The sequence below is a fragment of the Somniosus microcephalus genome, chromosome 32, assembly GCF_052327205.1.
Source record: "Somniosus microcephalus isolate GS21.2 chromosome 32, FLI_Smic_1.0, whole genome shotgun sequence".
In the NCBI taxonomy this organism is placed as follows: Eukaryota; Metazoa; Chordata; class Chondrichthyes; order Squaliformes; family Somniosidae; genus Somniosus; species Somniosus microcephalus.
In genome coordinates this window covers 18,023,843-18,042,714 of record NC_141018.1, presented here as the reverse complement: position 1 = coordinate 18,042,714, position 18,872 = coordinate 18,023,843, and positions in this window count along the sequence as shown.

Sequence of the window (18,872 nt, the reverse complement as noted above, 5' to 3'; positions counted from 1 at the left end):
AGGCATTGGGTCTGGCTGAGGTAACCAGGCATTGGGTCTGTTTGAGGTAACTGGGCATTGGGTCTGTTTGAGGTAACCAGGCATTGGGTCTGTTTGAGGTAACCAGGCATTATTAGTTCGGGTTGAGGTAACCGGGCATTGGGTCTGTTTGAGGTAACCGGGCATTGGGTCTGTTTGAGGTAACCGGGCATTGGGTCTGTTTGAGGTAACCGGGCATTGGGTCTGTTTGAGGTAACCGGGCATTGGGTCTGTTTGAGGTAACCGGGCATTGGGTCTGTTTGAGGTAACCAGGCTTTGGGTCTGTTTGAGGTAACCGGGCATTGGGTCTGTTTGAGGTAACCGGGCATTGGGTCTGTTTGAGGTAACCGGGCATTGGGTCTGTTTGAGGTAACCGGGCATTGGGTCTGTTTGAGGTAACCGGGCATTGGGCCTGTTTGAGGTAACCAGGCATTGGGTCTGTTTGAGGTAACCGGGCATTGGGCCTGTTTGAGGTAACCAGGCATTGGGTCTGTTTGAGGTAACCAGGCATTGGGCCTGTTTGAGGTAACCAGGCATTGGGTCTGTTTGAGGTAACCAGGCTTTGGGTCTGTTTGAGGTAACCAGGCATTGGGTCTGTTTGAGGTAACCGGGCATTGGGTCTGTTTGAGGTAACCGGGCATTGGGTCTGTTTGAGGTAACCGGGCATTGGGTCTGTTTGAGGTAACCAGGCATTGGGTCTGTTTGAGGTAACGGGGCATTGGGTCTGTTTGAGGTAATGAGCCATTAGGTCGGGTTGAGGTAACCAGGCATTGGGTTGGATTGAGGTAACCGGGCATTGGGTCTGTTTGAGGTAACCAGGCATTGGGTCTGTTTGAGGTAACGGGGCATTGGGTCTGTTTGAGGTAATGGGGCATTGGGTCTGTTTGAGGTAATGGGGCATTGGGTCTGTTTGAGGTAATGAGCCATTAGGTCGGGTTGAGGTAACCAGGCATTGGGTCTGGTTGAGGTAACCAGGCATTGGGTTGGATTGAGGTAACCAGGCATTAGGTCGGGTTGAGGTAACCGGGCATTGGGTTGGATTGAGGTAATGAGCCATTAGGTCGGGTTGAGGTAACCAGGCATTGGGTTGGATTGAGGTAACCAGGCATTGGGTCGGGTTGAGGTAACCAGGCATTGGGTTGGATTGAGGTAATGAGCCATTAGGTCGGGTTGAGGTAACCAGGCATTGGGTTGGATTGAGGTAACCAGGCATTGGGTCGGGTTGAGGTAACCAGGCATTGGGTTGGGTTGAGGTAACCAGGCATTGGGTTGGGTTGAGGTAACCAGGCATTGGGTTGGGTTGGGTTTAGTTAGTCAATCTGTTGGCTATTTGACCTGTTGACCCCAATGAGAATGGACGGTCTTCCTTCACCTCGTACGTGTTTCTCGGAAGTCGGCCACAGACCAGGCCTTGCCGCAGGGCCCTCGGGTTAAAGCCGTATGGTCAGGGAGTTCGTGAGCGATTCCATCGTTCTCCGGTCCGTAACAGTGGGCTCTTCGTTGTGGCTTCAGCTCCTGCAGCGAGAAAAACCAAACAAAGGCCCGAATGAGGAGCAGCGCGCTTGATGTCCCTTTGGTACCGCTGTAAATCTGCTGATCGCTCACTGAGGCAGCACCTGATTGGTGTTCTGCCAGTCAATTAGATCACGGCTGATCTCTACCTCAACTCAATTTACCCGCCATTGCTCCATATCCCTCGATAGCCTTACCCAACAAAAATCGATCAATCTCAGTCATGAAAGCTCCAATTGACCCCCAACATCCACAGCCTTTTGGGGGAGAGAGTTCCAGATTTCTACCACCCTTTGTGTGATTCCTTATTTCATTCCTAAAGGGCCTGGCTCTAATTTTAAGATTATGTCCCCTTGTTCTTGATTCCCTCTCCAGATGAAACAGTTTATCTCTAACTCCTCTCATCGAACCCTTTTAACGTTTTAAACACTGGTTTTAACTCTCCGACCAACCACAGGGTTCCATTCCCAACTGGACAAGGGCAGCAGGTGAGTGGAAACACCATCCCCTCCAAGTTCCCCTTCAAGTCATACACCAGCCCGACTTGGACATATATCGGCCGTTCCTTCTCGGTTGTTGGGTCAAAATCCTGGAACTGCCGACTGAACAGCACTTTTGAGGGCGGGGTCTCCTTAACTGGCATGGCCAAGAACGAGTTGTCCTGCTACAGCTCGCCGGCTCCGGAGACTGACTGACCGGCAAAGAGATAGGTCGTGTGGGCGGAGGGCCAATGGAGGAGAGCAGGGGGGGGGCCCTACGTAGATCGGTTGGCCCCTGGTTTGCAAAGACTAATGAGGCTGTCTTTACTATGCACCGGTAACCATCGAAAATCACTGCCTGGCCAGTAAATAATCAATCTTGGTTTGCTGATTAGAAATAGATCTGTTAATGTGATTTTACCATCACCCTCCGTGATCTATCTTCTTCCTGTTCTCTGCTCAGAGTTGGGTTCCCATCAATCCTCCAAAATGCTGTTGGTGCTGCTGTCCTTGCTGAGGCCTCCGTGATACAGCGCACAACACAATTGTTAAAACCGGGCGAGCTACACAGTGGGTCCCTTCTGAAGGGGCGGGGAAGTGAATTATAACATGGGGGGTAGAGCAGCGGATTATAAGAGTTCGAATTAAGGGATTAAGTCAGTAGGAGTAAGTGTCACTTGCCTTTTGGATGAGATAAAAGAAAGAAAGACTTGCATTTCTATGGCGCCTTTCACGACCACCGGACGTCCCAAAGCGCTTTACAGCCAATGAAGTACTTTTTGAAGTGGAGTCACTGTTGTGATGTGGGAAATGATGTCAATGTCTGCCAGCTCAGGTCCCACGACACTAGTTAAAGAGTTCTCAACTCAATCTGCCCTCTTTTGTAGAACGACCGTTCAAAATGAGATATCACAGCGAAAAAATGTTTCTTCTGAATTTAAATGGATTCCAGAGGTTTGCCTTTAAATTGGATCGGGGAAAAATGAACTCTAAACGGATTGCAGGGGTTAATCCTTTAACTCGTGACTCAACCAGCACACCAAAAACGGATCGTCTGGTCATTTATCTCGTTCACTGACGTGAGACCTTGCTGCGTGCAAATTGGCTCTTGTGTTTGCCTCCGTCACAGCAGCGACTGTGCAGCGAAGATTCACCAGACTGATACCTGGGATGGCAGGAATGACGTATGAGGAGAGATTGGGTCGATTAGGCTTATATTCGCTAGAGTTTAGAAGAATGAGAGGGGATCTCATTGAAACATAAAATTCTAACAGGACTAGACAGACTAGATGCAGGAAGGATGCTCCCGATGGTCGGGGGAGTCCAGAACCAGGGGTCACAGTCTAAGGATAAGGGGTAAGCTATTTAGGACTGAGATGAGGAGGAATTTCTTCACCCAGAGAGTGGTGAACCTGTGGAATTCTCTACCACATAAGACAGCTGAGGCCAATTCATTAAATATATTCAAGAAGGAGTTAGATATATTTCTTAAGGCTAAAGGGATCAAGGGATATGGGGAGAAAGCAGGGACAGGGTACTGAATTTGGATGATCAGCCATGATCGCATTGAATGGCGGAGCAGGCTCGAGGGGCCGAATGGCCTACTCCCGCTCCTATCTTATATGTTTCTATGTTTCAAAAGTCATTCATTGGCTGTCACATGCTTTGGGAGGCCCTGAAGGTGTGATCAGGTGCTACATAAATGGCCGACAGCAGAATGAACGGCGTGGGACAGTGGGCGAGGTGAGAATTAAGAGAATTGCACAATCATATTGAGGGAATAAATTATTCACAATGCCAGCTGATGTACTGTGGCGTTGCTTTTGGAGAATTAGCAGTTACACTGGTACAGAGGCTGGAAATACTAAAGTGCAGCACTGGGAGAAAGCTGCACATCTCCACAGCAAGCATTTGAAAAGAAGTTTGTAAAAGAACTCTTAGAGACATTGAAGTAAGTGATTTGTGATTGGTTCCTTGGTGATAAGTAGCATTTTCCTGACTCACTGCAGGTAAACAGATACATAAATAAATTACTTTATCATAGATGTGTTAGCTGTGGCTCAGTGGATAGCACACTTGCCTCTGAGTCAGAAGGTTGTGGGTTCAAGTCCCGCTCCATGAGACTTGAGCACAAAAATCTAGGCTGACACTCCAGTGCAGTGCTGCACTGTCAGAGGTGCCTGTGATGAGGATGTAACTGGTAGAATAGATAAAGGAGAACCAGCATATTTGGATTTTCAAAAGGCCTTTGATAAAGTCCCACATAAGAGGTTAGTGTGCAAAATTAAAGCACATGGCATTGGGGGGTAATATACTAGCATGGATTGAAATTTGGTTAACAGAGAGTAGGAATAAATGAGTCTTCTTCAGGGTGGCAGGCAGTGACTAGTGAGGGATCAGTGCTTGGGCCCCAGCTACTCACAATATATATCAATGATGATTTGGATGAGGGAACCAAATGTAATATTTCCAAGTTTGCTGATGACACGAAACTAGGTGGGATTGTGAGTTGTGAGGAGGATGCAAAGAGGCTTCAAGGTGATTTAGACAAGTTGAGTGAGTGGGCAAATACATGGCAGATGCAGTATAACGTGGGTAAATGTGAAGCAGAGTATTATTTAAATAGCAAAATACTGCGGATGCTGGAAATCTGAAATAACAACAGAATGCAGGCCAGGCAGCATCCGTGGAGGATTATTTAAATGGTGATAGATTGGGAAATGTTGATGTACAAAGGGACCTTGTGAATGGCCACTCCTGCCCTTAATCAGGAAACAGATATGCAGATTGGAGCCACAGATGCAGGTGTGAAGCCGTCACTGAACTCAAGGCTCAGGGTCCTGACAGGCACAGGCACCAATGGGAGGCCTTGTTAGAGGCACCTCTAACACAACAAGTGCTGTTCTATTGGTCGGTTTAATCATTTACTTCCATGTTAAAATAATTCTTCTGTCTCCACTCTGTGACCGACTTTGTTTCGGTCTGGGATGGAGATCACCTCAACTAGAAGGCGGGTTCAGCATAACATTTAATAGGGCCAGAGTGACCTCCTTAACTAGTTTCATTCGCCTAGAGGAATTTTCCAGATTTTATTCCCTGGGCTTTATTTTGGTCTATTGCCTCTCCCAGGAGATCTCGTGGTTTTGGATGGGGTGTGGGGAAAGCATACACTGTGATACACAAGGCGCGGCAGCTGTGCGGGACAGGCTAGATGGGACGGTGGGCCTTTTCCTGTCCGCCACTGATCACATAGAAACATAGGAGCAGGAGTCGGCCATTCGGCCCTTCGAGCCTGCTCCGCCATTCAATATGATCATGGCTGATCCTCTATCTCAATACCATATTCCCCCTCTCTCCCCATACCCCTTGATGCCTTTTGTGTCTAGAAATCTATCGATCTCCTTCTTAAATATATTCAGTGACTTGGCCTCCACAGCCTTCTGTGGTAGAGAATTCCACAGGTTCACCACCCTCTGAGTGAAGAAATTTCTCCTCATCTCAGTCCCAAATGTCCTACCCCCAATGTTCTAGACCCCCCAGCCAGGGGAAACATCCTCCCTGCATCCAGCCTGCCTAGCCCGGTCAGAATAATTATGTCCGTTTCCAGTCGTAAGGCCTCAGCTTACAAAAGATAAACTCAGCAGGGAGACTTATTCCACGTTGCAACTAAAGCATGCTTCCTATTGGCTGATGTAGAATGGCCTGGACACTGATTATCAGAAGGAAAGAGCGGGCTGTCTTTTCAGCTGAAAGGGGTCGGTGTTGATCAGCAAAGGGACGGGAGGCGATTAAAAACTAGGGGCTGATCTAAGTGATTTTGGGGCTATTTCGAAAGAAAGGCTATTACAGCCCTTAAGTGTTGAGGAAGCGCTGTGCTCAGTACTGTGAGCTCGGTGGGTCGTCTCAACCCTTGTCGCTGCTTCATCAGTGGCTGTGCTCATTAACGACATCGAGTCTGCTTCATACACCAGGGCGCCTGGACTGGCGTCAGCTCCCAGTGGGACACGGACAACTTCACAGAAGAGGAACAGTGTTGTTATAATCAGAGTGAATATTGGCACCACTGCGTCAGAGAAGGAGTTGGAATCGGGGGCGGAACTCTTGGCCGAAACTACAGCAAAGTCTCCCGAGTACAGCAGGATTATTGCTCCTGAGAGTGGAGGATAGTTACAGACAGATTATGTGCGTAACATCAATCCCAGTCACTTACAGCAGTGATTGACGGGGGAATTACCCAATCATCTCCTTTATAGGCGGGACTTGTGGTGTCACTATATGCCGGCTTTTATAATACAAGGCAACGTCATCCACTAGTGTCTTAGATTGATGTCATTACTATCAGCATACAGAAATATTACCAGCACAGGGCAACGCCATCACTACAGCCTGGTTCAACAGGATTAATACTGCCCCTTGATGAGCACCCCATTCACCACCTTAAACATTCACTCCCTCCACCACCGGCGCACCGTGGCTGCAGTGTGTACCATCTACAAGATGCACTGTAGCAACTCGCCAAGGGTTCTTCAGCAGCACCTCCCAGACCCGCGACCTCTTCCACCTAGAAGGACAAGGGCAGCAGGCGCATGGGAACACCACCACCTCCAAGTTCCCCTCCAAGTCACACACCATCCTGACTTAGATGTATATTGCTGATCCTTCATCGTCGCTGGGTCAAAATCCTGGAACTCCCTCCCTAACAGCACTGTGGGAGTACCTTCACCACACGGACTGCAGCGGTTCAAGAAGGCAGCTCACCACCACCTTCTCAAGGGCAATAAATGCTGGCCTTACCAGCAACGCCCACATCCCGAGAATGAATACTCACACACGATAGCAGCTTTAGTACTGCGGGTCGGTAACCAGAGGTCACAGATTTAAGGTCATTGGCAAAAGAACCAGCGGCGAGATGAAGAAAAAAAATTTACACAGCAAGATACGATCTGGAAGACGCTGCCTGATAGGGTGGTGGAAGCAGATTCAATAGTAACTTTCAAAAGGGAATTGAATAAATAACTGAAGGGGAGATAATTTGCAGGGCTGTGGGGAAAGGACAGGGAGTGGGACTAATTGGAGAGCTCTTTCAAAGAGCCGGCACAGGCACGATGGGCCGAATGGCCTCCTTCTGTGCTGTAAGATTCTACAATATTTATAAGCCGCCTTCCTGCTGATTTTTTAGATCACCGTGGGAATAAGTACGTGGAAATCAATGGTGGGGTCCGTGGTGAGATTCTGTGTCTGGTCATTATGTCCCCTTTAGCTCCCAACGCTTAGCATCTATCTATTTTAAGTGATATTTTTTTCTCCTCACCGGGAGCGAGGATCAGCCCTGTAAAACTCAATTACAAATAACTACATGCGGGACATGGAACCTGTACCGTGGTGGGGAAGACTTCCTTTGCGCACCCTGTCTGGCGAAGTCGTGAACCCATTCATGGAGAACGTGCGTCTGATTTCATTGCTTCATTTCATTCCAATTATTATTTAAATAGAGAGAGACTACAAGAATGCTGTGGTACAGAGGGATCTGGGAGTCCTAGTACATGAAACACAAAAGGTTAGCATGCAGGTACAGCAAGTAATTAGGAAGGCTAATGAAATGTTGGCCTTTATTGCAAGGGGGATGGAGTATAAAAGTAGGGAAGTTTTGATGCAACTTTACAGGGCGCTGGTGAGACCGCACCGGGAGTACTGCGTACAGTTTTGGTCTCAATATTTAAGGAAGGATATACTTGTATTGGAGGCAGTTCAGAGAAGGTTCACGAGGTTGATTCCTGGGATGAAGGGGTTGTCTTATGAGGAAAGGTTGAGCAGGTTGGGCCTATACTCATTGGAGTTTAGAAGAATGAGAGGTGATCTTATTGAAACATATAAGATTCTGAGGGGGCTTGACAGGTAGATGCGGAGAGGATGTTTCCCCTCGTGGGGGAATCTAGAACTAGGGGGCATAGTCTCAGAATAAGGGGGCACCCATTTAAGAGGAAATGAGGAGGAATTTCTTCTCTCAGAGGGTCGTGAATCTTTGGAATTCTCTTCCCCAGAGAGCTGTGGAGGCGGAGTCACTGAATATATTCAAGGCGGAGATTGACAGATATTTGAGCTACAGGGGAGTCGAGGGGTATGGGGAGAGAGCGGGAAAGTGGTGTTGAGGCCAAGATTGGATCAGCCATGATCTTATTGAATGGCGGAGCAGGCTCGAGGGGCCGAGTGGCCGACTCCTGCTCCTGTTTCTTATGTTCTTATGCTGGGGCTGAGCAAATCTCCCCCACCTTCCCGTGGTTAGGGACTGCTAACGTTCCAGGACTATTCTGGAGTCTCCGAGAACTGGAGATTAATCTCCAGGACACCCCGGGAGAAAAATCAGAGGAGCGTTCAAAAAAAAGGGGTATTTTTTTGCCTCTATTTTCTACAAACATGTTTATCAGTTATAAAAATATTGGAGATAGGGAAAAGGTGATTGGACTGACAGGCAAGGATCGTCCAATCAGGTAATGAATTGGTGTTGGGAAGGCGGGGCCTGGCGGTGATTGACTTGTTGGGCGACCAATGGTGGGAGCGTGAACGGGGAAGGTCATGTGATGAAAGCCCCAGGAATACATCCAATCAGAGTTGGTGACCTTGCCCGTGGTACACGCTCCTCGTCACCAGGTATATTTAATTTTACGGAGCTGGTTCTCTGATCGGACGCTCCCGGTGAGGAGCGGAGCTCACACACAGAGCGCTGGCAGGGGAAGTGTTAGGACCTGCGGGGGGTCCATGATTCCTCAACCAGTGTTCCCTGAGATTCCTGCCTCTCCCGAGCATCAGATCTGAGAGTTGGCCTTTACATTACAACAGTGACCGCACTTCACAAGCACTTCACTGGCGCTTTGGGACATCCTGAGGTGGTGAAAGGCACTATATAAATGCAAGTTCTTTCTTTATTAGAAGCAGTTTGTTCATTTTTTTCATCGAGGCACTTACGTGATGTGCTAAATCGAAGTGCAGAACACCACCAAGGTTGATTATAGGAGGAACAAGAAGGATAATAAACGAATTTGCATTTCTATAGCGCCTTTCGCAACCTCAGGACGTCCTGAAGCACTTTACAGCCAATGAAGTACTTTTTGAAGTGTATTCACTGTTGTAATGTAGGAAACGCAGCAGCCAATTTGCGCACAGCAAGCTCCCACAAACAGCAATGAGATAAGGACCAGATAATCTGTTTTTCGTGGTGTTGGTCAAGGTGCTTGTTTGTTCCTGCAACACTAATGGCGCCAGGTGTAGCAACAACAACTTGCATTTATATAGCGCCTTTAACATAGTAAAACGTCCCAAGGCGCTTCACAGGAGCGATTATCAAACAGAATTTGACACCGAGCCACGTAAGGAGATATTAGGACTGGTGACCAAAAGCTCGGTCAAAGAGGTAGATTTAATGGAGCGTCTTAACGGAGCAGAGAGCGAGGCGGAGAGGCGGAGAGGTTTAGGGAGGGAATTCCAGAGCTTAGGGCCTCGGCAGCTGAAGGCACGGCCACCAATGGTGGAGAGATTAAAATCGGGGATGCTTAAGAGGCCAGAATTGGAGGAGCGCAGAGATCTCGGGGGGGTTGTGGGGCTGGAGGAGATTACAGAGATAGGGAGGGGCGAGACCATGGAGGGATTTGAAAACAAGGATGAGGATTTTAAAATCGTGGCGTTGTCAGAACGGCAGCCAATGTCGGTGAGCGAGCACTGCGGGGGCGGGTGAACAGGACTTGGCGCGAGTTAGGACACGGGGCAGCCGAGTTTGGGATGAGCTCGAGTTTTTACTTCTGTAGTTCTTACTTTCTTTGCATCTTCTAGTTGAGGTAGCCGTGTAAACGGCGAGACATTAAGCAGTGTGCGATGGAACGATTTAATTATTTACACCCTTTGCTTAAGCAGGTCTGTCTCTTGCCTGACATAATGCCAATGAAGCAGAGCGTCACATCGCCTGGTCACGGTCGGCAGCCAGTCTTGCGTATCCAGGGGCCCTTCACTCCGACCGGCAGCGGGCTCCTCCAATAGTTGGATCGAGGCGCACATCTCTGTAACAAGATCAGCATCTCAGCTCACGAGGAGACTCCGAGGCAATGCTCGGCACTGCTACGTGGAGTGAAAACCGAGCAGGAAAATCAGGTGTGCTGCCCCTCCACACCTGAAACCCTGATATACTTTTCCCCTGAGAGAATGCGAGGAGCGATAGATTTAAAAAAATTACCCCATAGAGCATACGTATAGGAGCAGGAGGAGGCCATTCAGCCCTTCGAACCTGTTCCGCCATTCAGTGAGATCATGGCTGATCAATTCAATTCAATTCAATTTTTCAATTCAATTTTATTTTATTTGTCATATATGCAGCAGACGTGTGTACTGCACAATGAAATGTTGATTTTTTACGAGTCCTTCCTGATCTGTATCTTATCTCCATCCATCGTGGCTCCATATCCCTTAATACCCTTGTCTAGGAAAAATCTATCGAGTTCAGGTTTAAAATTATTAATTGAGCCAGCATCGACTGCTTCTTGTGAGAGTTCCGCCCTTCTACCACTTCCCTCCTGACTGGCCTGGCTCTGATTTTAAGGTTATGTCCCCTTGTCCTAGACTCCCTCATCAGTGGAAAAAGTTCCCCTCTCTCTATCCTATCAATTCCTTTCAAAATCTTAGAAACCTCAATCAAATCACCCCATTACCTTCTACAATCCAGGGACTACAAGCCTAGTTTATGTGATCTCACTTCATAATCTAACCCTCGGAGCCCTGGTGACTCTGCCCTGCACCCACCATACGCTAGGTAACCAACTGACAGGCACACGTGTGTGAGAGTCAGAGGACTGTGCTTGAGGATCGGGCTGGCCCGGAGGTTCGGCCCGAGTTAAAATACCGGCCGATGGGGGAACAGACGGTAAGTTGGCCACCTCCATTTTAACCCCGCTACCGCCCCATTACCGCTGGAGTTAACACCGCCCCGTCATAGAATCATAGAATCTTACAGCACAGAAGGAGGCCGTTCGGCCCATCATGCCTGTGCCGGCTCTTTGAAAGAGCGAACCAATTACTCCCACTCCCCCTGCTCTTTCCCCATAGCCCTGCAAATTTCTCCCCTTCAAGTATCTATCCAATTCCCTTTTGAAAGATATTATTGAATCTGCTTCCACCCTTTCAGGCGGCGCATTCCAGATCATAACTCGCTGCGTAAAAAAATGTCTCCTCATCTGCTCTCTGGTCCTTTTGCCAATCGCCTTAAATCTGTGTCCTCTGGTTACCGACCCTCCTGCCACTGGAAACAGTTTCTCCTTATCTACTTTATCAAAACCTTTCATATTTTTGAACACCTCTATTAGAAACATAGAAGATAGGAGCAGGAGTAGGCCATTCGGCCCCTCGAACCTGTTCTGCCATTTAATGAGATCATGGCTGATCATCCAAACTCAGTACCCTGTCCCTGCTTTCTCCCCATATCCCTTGATCCCTTTAGCCATAAGAAATATATCTAACTCCTTCTTGAATATATTTAATGAATTGGCCTCAACTGCCTTCTGTGGTAGAGAGTTCCACAGGTTCACCACTCTCTGGGTGAAGAAATTCCTCCTCATCTCAGTCCTAAATGGCTTACCCCTTATCCTTAGACTGTGACCCCTGGTTCTGGACTCCCCGACCATCGGGAACATCCTTCCTGCATCTAGTCTGTCCAGTCCTGTCAGAATTTTATAAGTTTCAATGAGATCCCCTCATTCTTCTAAACTCCAGCGAATATAAGCCCAATCGACCCAATCTCTCCTCATACGTCACTCCTGCCATCCCAGGCATCAGCCTGGTGAATCTTCGCTGCACTCTAAATCTCCCCTTAACCTTCTCGGCTCTGAGGAGAACAATCCCAGCTTCTCCAGTCTCTCCACATAAACTGAAATCCCTCATCCCGGGTACCATGCCAGTAAATCTCCTCTGCACCCTCCCTGAGGGCCTTGACATCCTTCCTAAAGTGCGGTGCCCAGAATCGGACACAATACTCCAGCTGAGGCCGAACCAGTGATTTATAAAAGTTTAGCGTGACTTCCATGCTTTTGTGCTCAATGCCTTTGTTTATAAAGCCCAGGATCCCGTATGCTTTTTTTAAACAGCCTTATCAACTTGTCCTGCCACCTTCAAAGATTTGTGTATGTACATCGTCTAGTTCACTTTTTAAGAAAGTAACGAATATTAATAATTAATATTGTGGCTCTGGCTCCATCTAGTGGTGGCTCTGAGCATTACTCCCACATTACCAACAACAACAACAACTTGTATTTATATAGCGCCTTTAACATTGTAAAACATCCCAAGGCGCTGCACAGGAGTATTTTGAGACAAAAATTTGACACCGAGCCACATAAGGATAAATTAGGGCAGGTGACCAAAAGCTTGGTCAAAGAGGTTGGTTTTAAGGAGCGTCTTAAAGGAGGAAAGAGAGGTCGCAAGGCGGAGAGGTTTAGGCAGGGAATTCCAGAGCTTGGGGCCTAGACAACAGAAGGCACGGCCACCAAAGGTTGAGCGATTAAAATCAGGGATGCTCAAGAGGGCAGAATTAGAGGAGCGCAGATATCTCGGGGGGGGTGGGTGGTGTTGTGGGGCTGGAGGAGATTACAGAGATAGGGAGGGGTGAGGCCATCATGGTCCATGTTTACTAGCCTTATATAAAGGGCTACATTCAAAGTGCTCACCCTGGGTTCTCCACCACTGAGGAACACTGGAGATATGTGGAACTTCTGTAACAGGATCAAGGCTACGGACTACACAATCCAACCCAGCCGACTCCGTGCTACCCATGTTCAGCGGAGAGCTGAAGATAGTCAAACAAAATCACACAGAAAAGCTTTCAAGTAATTGGTAGAAGGATTAGAGGGGAGTTGAGGAGAACTTTTTTCACCCAGAGGGCGGTGGGGGTCTGGAACTCACTGCCTGAAAGGGTGGTAGAGGCAGAAACCCTCATCACAGTTAAAAAGTACTTGGATATGCACTTGAAGTGCCGTAACCTACAGGGCTACGGACCAAGAGCTGGAAAGTGGGATTAGGATGGAGAGCTCTTTTTTGGCCGGCACAGACACAATGGGCCGAATGGCCTCCTCCTGTGCCGTAAATTTCTGTGAATCTACGAAAAGCGGCTAATCAAGGCCATGCAGGCTTCACAGAGAATCCTTCAGGCACACCTTGCTGTGCATTACTGTGGTCTTGTGAAGGAATAAGCCTTATAACCTATTCAGAAAAATACACTCTCTTTTAAAATAATTCTAGCCTTATTATAACATGACAAACTGGGTTTGGAAATCTAGAAACCGAACGATGAAAAAGCTGTGAAAGCATTCTGGCTATTGAGATAAGATAAGTTGTTGACACTGAATCAATAACCTTATTGAAACAGAAGGTTAAAGGCTCCGGCAGGCTGAACCTTTCGGAATGAAACAATGGTTCACCCTGGACAAGGTGTTCTAATTTACACTTTGTAAAGAAGCACATAAAAGTAAGAAACATCTGCCTTCATAAAAATGACATCAAGTAAAAAACACACCTGCCGTCACACCGTTTTTTATGGTAAACTTAGAACACCTAGAGAAGAGACATAATTCTGTAATGCTACCAGCTGAGATGACTGCAGAAAAATGACTGGAGATAATTAGCTTACATCAGCAGAAAACCTTAAAGGAAATACCACTGGAAAAGGGTATAAATATTGGACTCTCAAATGGGATAGTAGACTCGCTTTAAAAGGGCAAAGCGATTCTCGGCTTCAGAGGTGGCTCTGTAAGTCTCCAACTCTTTGTACCTCGGGGATCAAAGGTATTTGATTTTGGTGGATATCCTGAATAGAACTTTAAGAACTGTAAAACTGTAGCGAAGTTAAGATTTGAGAGTAAGGTTCTCTAATAATAAGATTGTAAGCTTTCTCTTTTTGGAAATGTTAATGTTGCGATTGACTCACCAACTGTAAGATGCATGTCGGTTCTTTAATAAATCTATGTATTTTTAGAATTGTCTCACATAAGACTTCTGTATCAAACTCGCGAACTCAATCTCTGTACACTCTTTGGTGAGGAGTTGCAGAATTCTGGGGGAGCTTTCCGGACCCTCATAATATCCGGAACGTTACAGTCTAGCTAAACTTATTAAAAGTGCTATCTGGAGGACGGTAACATTTTCAGGCTGTTCCTTTCCTTTAGGAAGAGATAGTCTGGACCTTTAGACCCAATTAAGCGTCTTTAGGATTCGGCTACCTCAAACTTTAGTTGAAAGTGAACATCTGAGGAATATGCCTGATCCGGGGTAGCCCTAAAGGGGCTAGGACTAGTAATTATCCCTTCAGTTGGCACCCAATGTCTGGACTATCTCTCCCTACCAGTTTTTGCCCCATCCTGTTTTCTGGCCGAGGTCTCTACTTGCTCCACAAGTACCTGCCAGTTTAAGAACATAAGAACATAAGACGTAGGAGCAGGAGTCGGCCATTTGGCCCCTCGAGCCTGCTCCGCCATTCAATAAGATCATGGCTGATCTGATCTTGGCCTTAACTCCACTTCCCTGCCTGCTCCCCATAACCCTTGATTCCCTTACCGTTCAAAAATCTGTCTATCTCCACTTTAAATATATTTAATGACCCAGCCTCCACAGCTCTCTGGGGAAGAGAATTCCAAAGATTCACAACCCTCTGAGAGAAGAAATTCCTCCTCATTTCAGTCCAAAATGGCCGACCTCTTACCCTGAGACAGTGACCCCTGGTTTTAGCTCTCTAGCTAGGGGAAACCTGCCGTCCTTACCCGGTCTGGCTCTTAACTGCTCTCTGAAGTGGCCTAGTGAGCTGCCCAGATCTATTAAATGTTCAAGAAGAAGAAGGCCCACTCTGGGCACTAGAGATGGGCAATAACTGTCGGCCTTGCCAGCGACGCCCACACCCCGAGATTGAATAAAAAGATCAGAGCACATTGTCGTGTGATTTCTACACAACATCATCTTTAGAAACAAGCATGTATTTTTCTGTGACATGTGAACCAATAGGTTATCAGCCATGGTCGTTCCCACATTGCTGTTTGTGGGAGCTTGCTGTGCGCAAATTGTCTGCCGCGTTTCCCACATTACAACAGTGACTACACTTCAAAAAGTACTTCATTGGCTGTAAAGCGCTTTGGGACGTCCTGAGGTGGTGAAAGGCGCTATATAAATGCAAGTCTTTCTTATTTTTTTCCTACCATGGGAGTGCAGTATGTGAGTCATCATGGGAGAGGTGTGTAACGGGCGGGTGAATCAATATCACTCATTTTACATTAGGCAAAATGACCGCCTGTACTTTTGTTCCATATTTTTAAATATTCTCTTCCCCATTCCTTAATGCCCCCTCCGTCATGCACCATTTAATAGGTGGAGAAGCCAGGGAGAATCTGCCTCCAGCTCTTTGACAATTGTCCCAATGTAACTGGTAGAGTTTCCAAGGGAGCCGAAAGTCTAATTTCCCACCAGTTTGACCCCCATTTCCTGTGCGGTGGGGTCTGACCTACACTTTGCGCCTTCTTCATGCTATTGAGAAACCAGATTGTGAGGCTTGTGGTAAAACCACCAATGAACTCCTGTACAAATGAATAACTGTCTTTAAAGCAATGTTACAGCACCTATGTCCGTTTGCTGAGTGTAAACAAGCTTTCTGTAAAAACCCTGAAACAACGCGATGACGTCATCATGTTGGTCACGTGGTGCCCCGAGTGGCGGGAAACGTGATGACGTCATGACGTCAGAGGTGGGAGGTTCTGAGTTCAGACCTCGTGGAACTAGTTACTGTGTAGACCTGTTTGCTGTTGCTCCTGCATATTTTTGTTTTGTTCACCAGTTTAATTAAATTCGGTTAATTTACTGAACTGCCTCGACCTCAGTGATTTAGATAGGAATCCGTTGATTCCTACAGGCTCATACAATTACAAGTACCATGGATGGATGGGGGAGATGGGATGTGGAGGGCTGTCTAAGCTAAGGTTGTTCTGAATACAATGTGATGTCCATTCACTGCCCATATGAAGTGTTTCCAGTATTTGGGTCATTGCTGTTCCTCAGAGGTCACAGGGAAGCTTTCTCCGGGGTCTGAGCCCAGGTGCATTGGTAGGCCTGGGAGCCGTGAGTATCAGAAAATCCGGTCCCTTTACAGTCCTGTGCTTTGATCCATCCCGTTTTCCAATATCCCATGCACCCGTGATGTTAGGCACAGAGAATTCTTATAAACTACCTACAAAAGTCCTCCATTCTGTCACAGACCCATCGAGGGAGACCTGGCTAAAGGCCAAACCCTTACCCTCCAGAAAAATGAAAACATAAAACCATTTGCCTTAGTTTACTCAAAAACAACCTCATGGGTTGATTCTGTGATCCTGAGCTCCCAGCAAGGAGCCACACCTGATGATTAATGATTACATGATCGGGGGCAGGGGTCGAAATGCATTTTATTTTTTAATAAAGTTTCAATTCTCCGAGTTTTATGTGATAATCCCCTTGTTATTAGAACAACATAGGCCTGCTCAATCTTTCGTCGAAGTTGGACGGCTTCTGCCGGTATCCCGTTGTCTACTCGGTGCCCGTACGAGCAGCTAGTGCTTCAACTCACACGTGGACAGTTGCCATCGAGGCAATGTACCATAATGCCCAGCGTCCGCGGAACTGCGTCCTAGCCGGAGTCGGTGCCTTCAGGAGAGGTCAAGGAGGAACAAAACAGCGATTTATTTGTATTTCTTGCAATCTAGTATACTGTATTCGCTGCTCACGATGCGGTCTCCTCTACATTGGGGAAACCAAACGCAGATTGGGTGACCGCTTTGCGGAACACCTCCGTTCAGTCCGTAAGGGTGACCTCGAGCTTCCGGTCGCCTGTCACTTTAATTCACCGCTTCACTCCCACTCTGATCTCTCTGTCCTCGGCCTATTACATTGTTCCAATGAAGCTCCACAGTATGTTCTTTCAATTCCTTCCTCCCCTCCTAAACCAGCACCCCCCCACCCCCTGACCCCCCCCGTCTCTGCACCTGCTTAGTATCTGTTACATCTCCAGCTTTTTCCAGTTCTGATGAAGGGTCCCAGACCTGAAACGTTAACTCTGTTTCTCTCTCCACGGATGCTGCCTGGCCTGCGGAGTATTTCCAGCATTTTCTGTTGTTATTTCAGATTTCCAGCATCTGCAGTATTTTGCTATTCTAACACATCAAACCTGGGCAATAAGGGGAAGCTGGGTAAGTGCATGAGGAAGGAATAGAAGGACATGCTGAAAGGGTGAGATGAAGTAGGGTGGGAGGAGGTTCCTGTGGAACATAAATGCCGGCACAGGCCTGTTGGGCCGAATGGCCTGTTTCTCTGCTGTAAATTCCATGCAATAAGGGCCGACAGAGCAGCTCTTCCCTCCAATTAATTACTTTAAATCTGCGATCGATGCATTTTTGCCAGCCAAGTGTATAAAAGGATATGGAGCCAAGGTGGGTGGATGGAGTTAGGCCAACATTTATTACCCATCCCTAATTGCCCTTCAGAAGGTGGTGGTGAGCCGCCTTCTTGAACCGCTGCAGTCCGTGTGGCGAAGGTACTCCCACACCCAAGATACAGATCAGCCGTGATCTCATTGGATGATGGAACAGGCTCAAGGGGCTGAATGGCCTACTCCTGTTCCGATCCTCAGACCAAGGCCTCTGCCACGTGACTTGTTTTTTCAACCTTCTCCTCACCAGCCACTCTCTGATACATTGTCCGAATTTTCATTCTTCATGTGCAAGCCTGGTCAGTGATTTGTGGAAATGTTGTCAACCACGTGCCATCACAACCAAGTGCTACCCTATCCCATTCTCAGCTGCCAGCCACATTTTTTAATTCATTCATGTGACGTGGGCATCGCTGGCAAGGCCAGTATTTATTGCCCTTGAGAAGGTGGTGGTGAGCTGCCTTCTTGAACCACTGCAGTCCGTGTGGTGAAGGTACTCCCACAGTGCTGTTAGGGAGGGAGTTCCAGGATTTTGATCCAGTCACGATGAAGGAACAGCGATATATTTCCAAGTCAGAATGACGTGTGACTTGGAGGGGAACTTGGAGGTGGTGGTGTTCCCATGCGCCTGCTGCCCTTGTCCTTCTAGGTGGAAGAGGTCACGTGTTTGGGAGGTGCTGCTGAAGAAGCCTTGGCGAGTTGCCGCAGTGCATCTTGTAAATGGTACACACTGCAGCCATGGTACGCCGGTGGTGGAGGGAGTGAATGTTTAAGGTGGTGGAGGGAGTGAATCTGCCAGCAGAGGATCGCTGGATAGCAAACAGGATGGGGGGTGCCCAGACCCACCAGAAGGGTGAGCGAAAGCTCGGTCAGAGAGATGGCTCTGATCAGCTGATACTCTGAAGTGAATAGAGTACCGAAAGTGTAACGAAATGGAGTAATCAAGAGCTGACTACCTTTCAAAAAATGTCAGATCAGTATTCCCTGGAGTACAGCATCACCAGTCTTTCCCACAAGCAGACCCCGTGTCCCTTAGGGACAGGAGTTTACCTTTATTGCCCAATATCTAGTCATATGATAGTGTGACCCAGGGGCCATTATAATTAACCCCTCTTGTTATATGAACTAGGTGATCGTGCAGGTACGTCCATGTGCATTTCTCCAACATTCCTTAAGGCAGATGAATTCACACTTCAATGAGAAGAAGCTGGACAGAAAGTGACTTCTGACCCTCTCGCTGACTCGGGAGTTTACCAGTCAGACTGCCAATTACACCAGCTACCACCCCCCACCCCTTGACGCGGCCTTCAGTCAGTCAACTTCATTCGGTATACAGACGAACACTGCCTCCCAGCGTCCCAAGTAGGAATGCCTACTGGAAGAGTTTGAAAGTG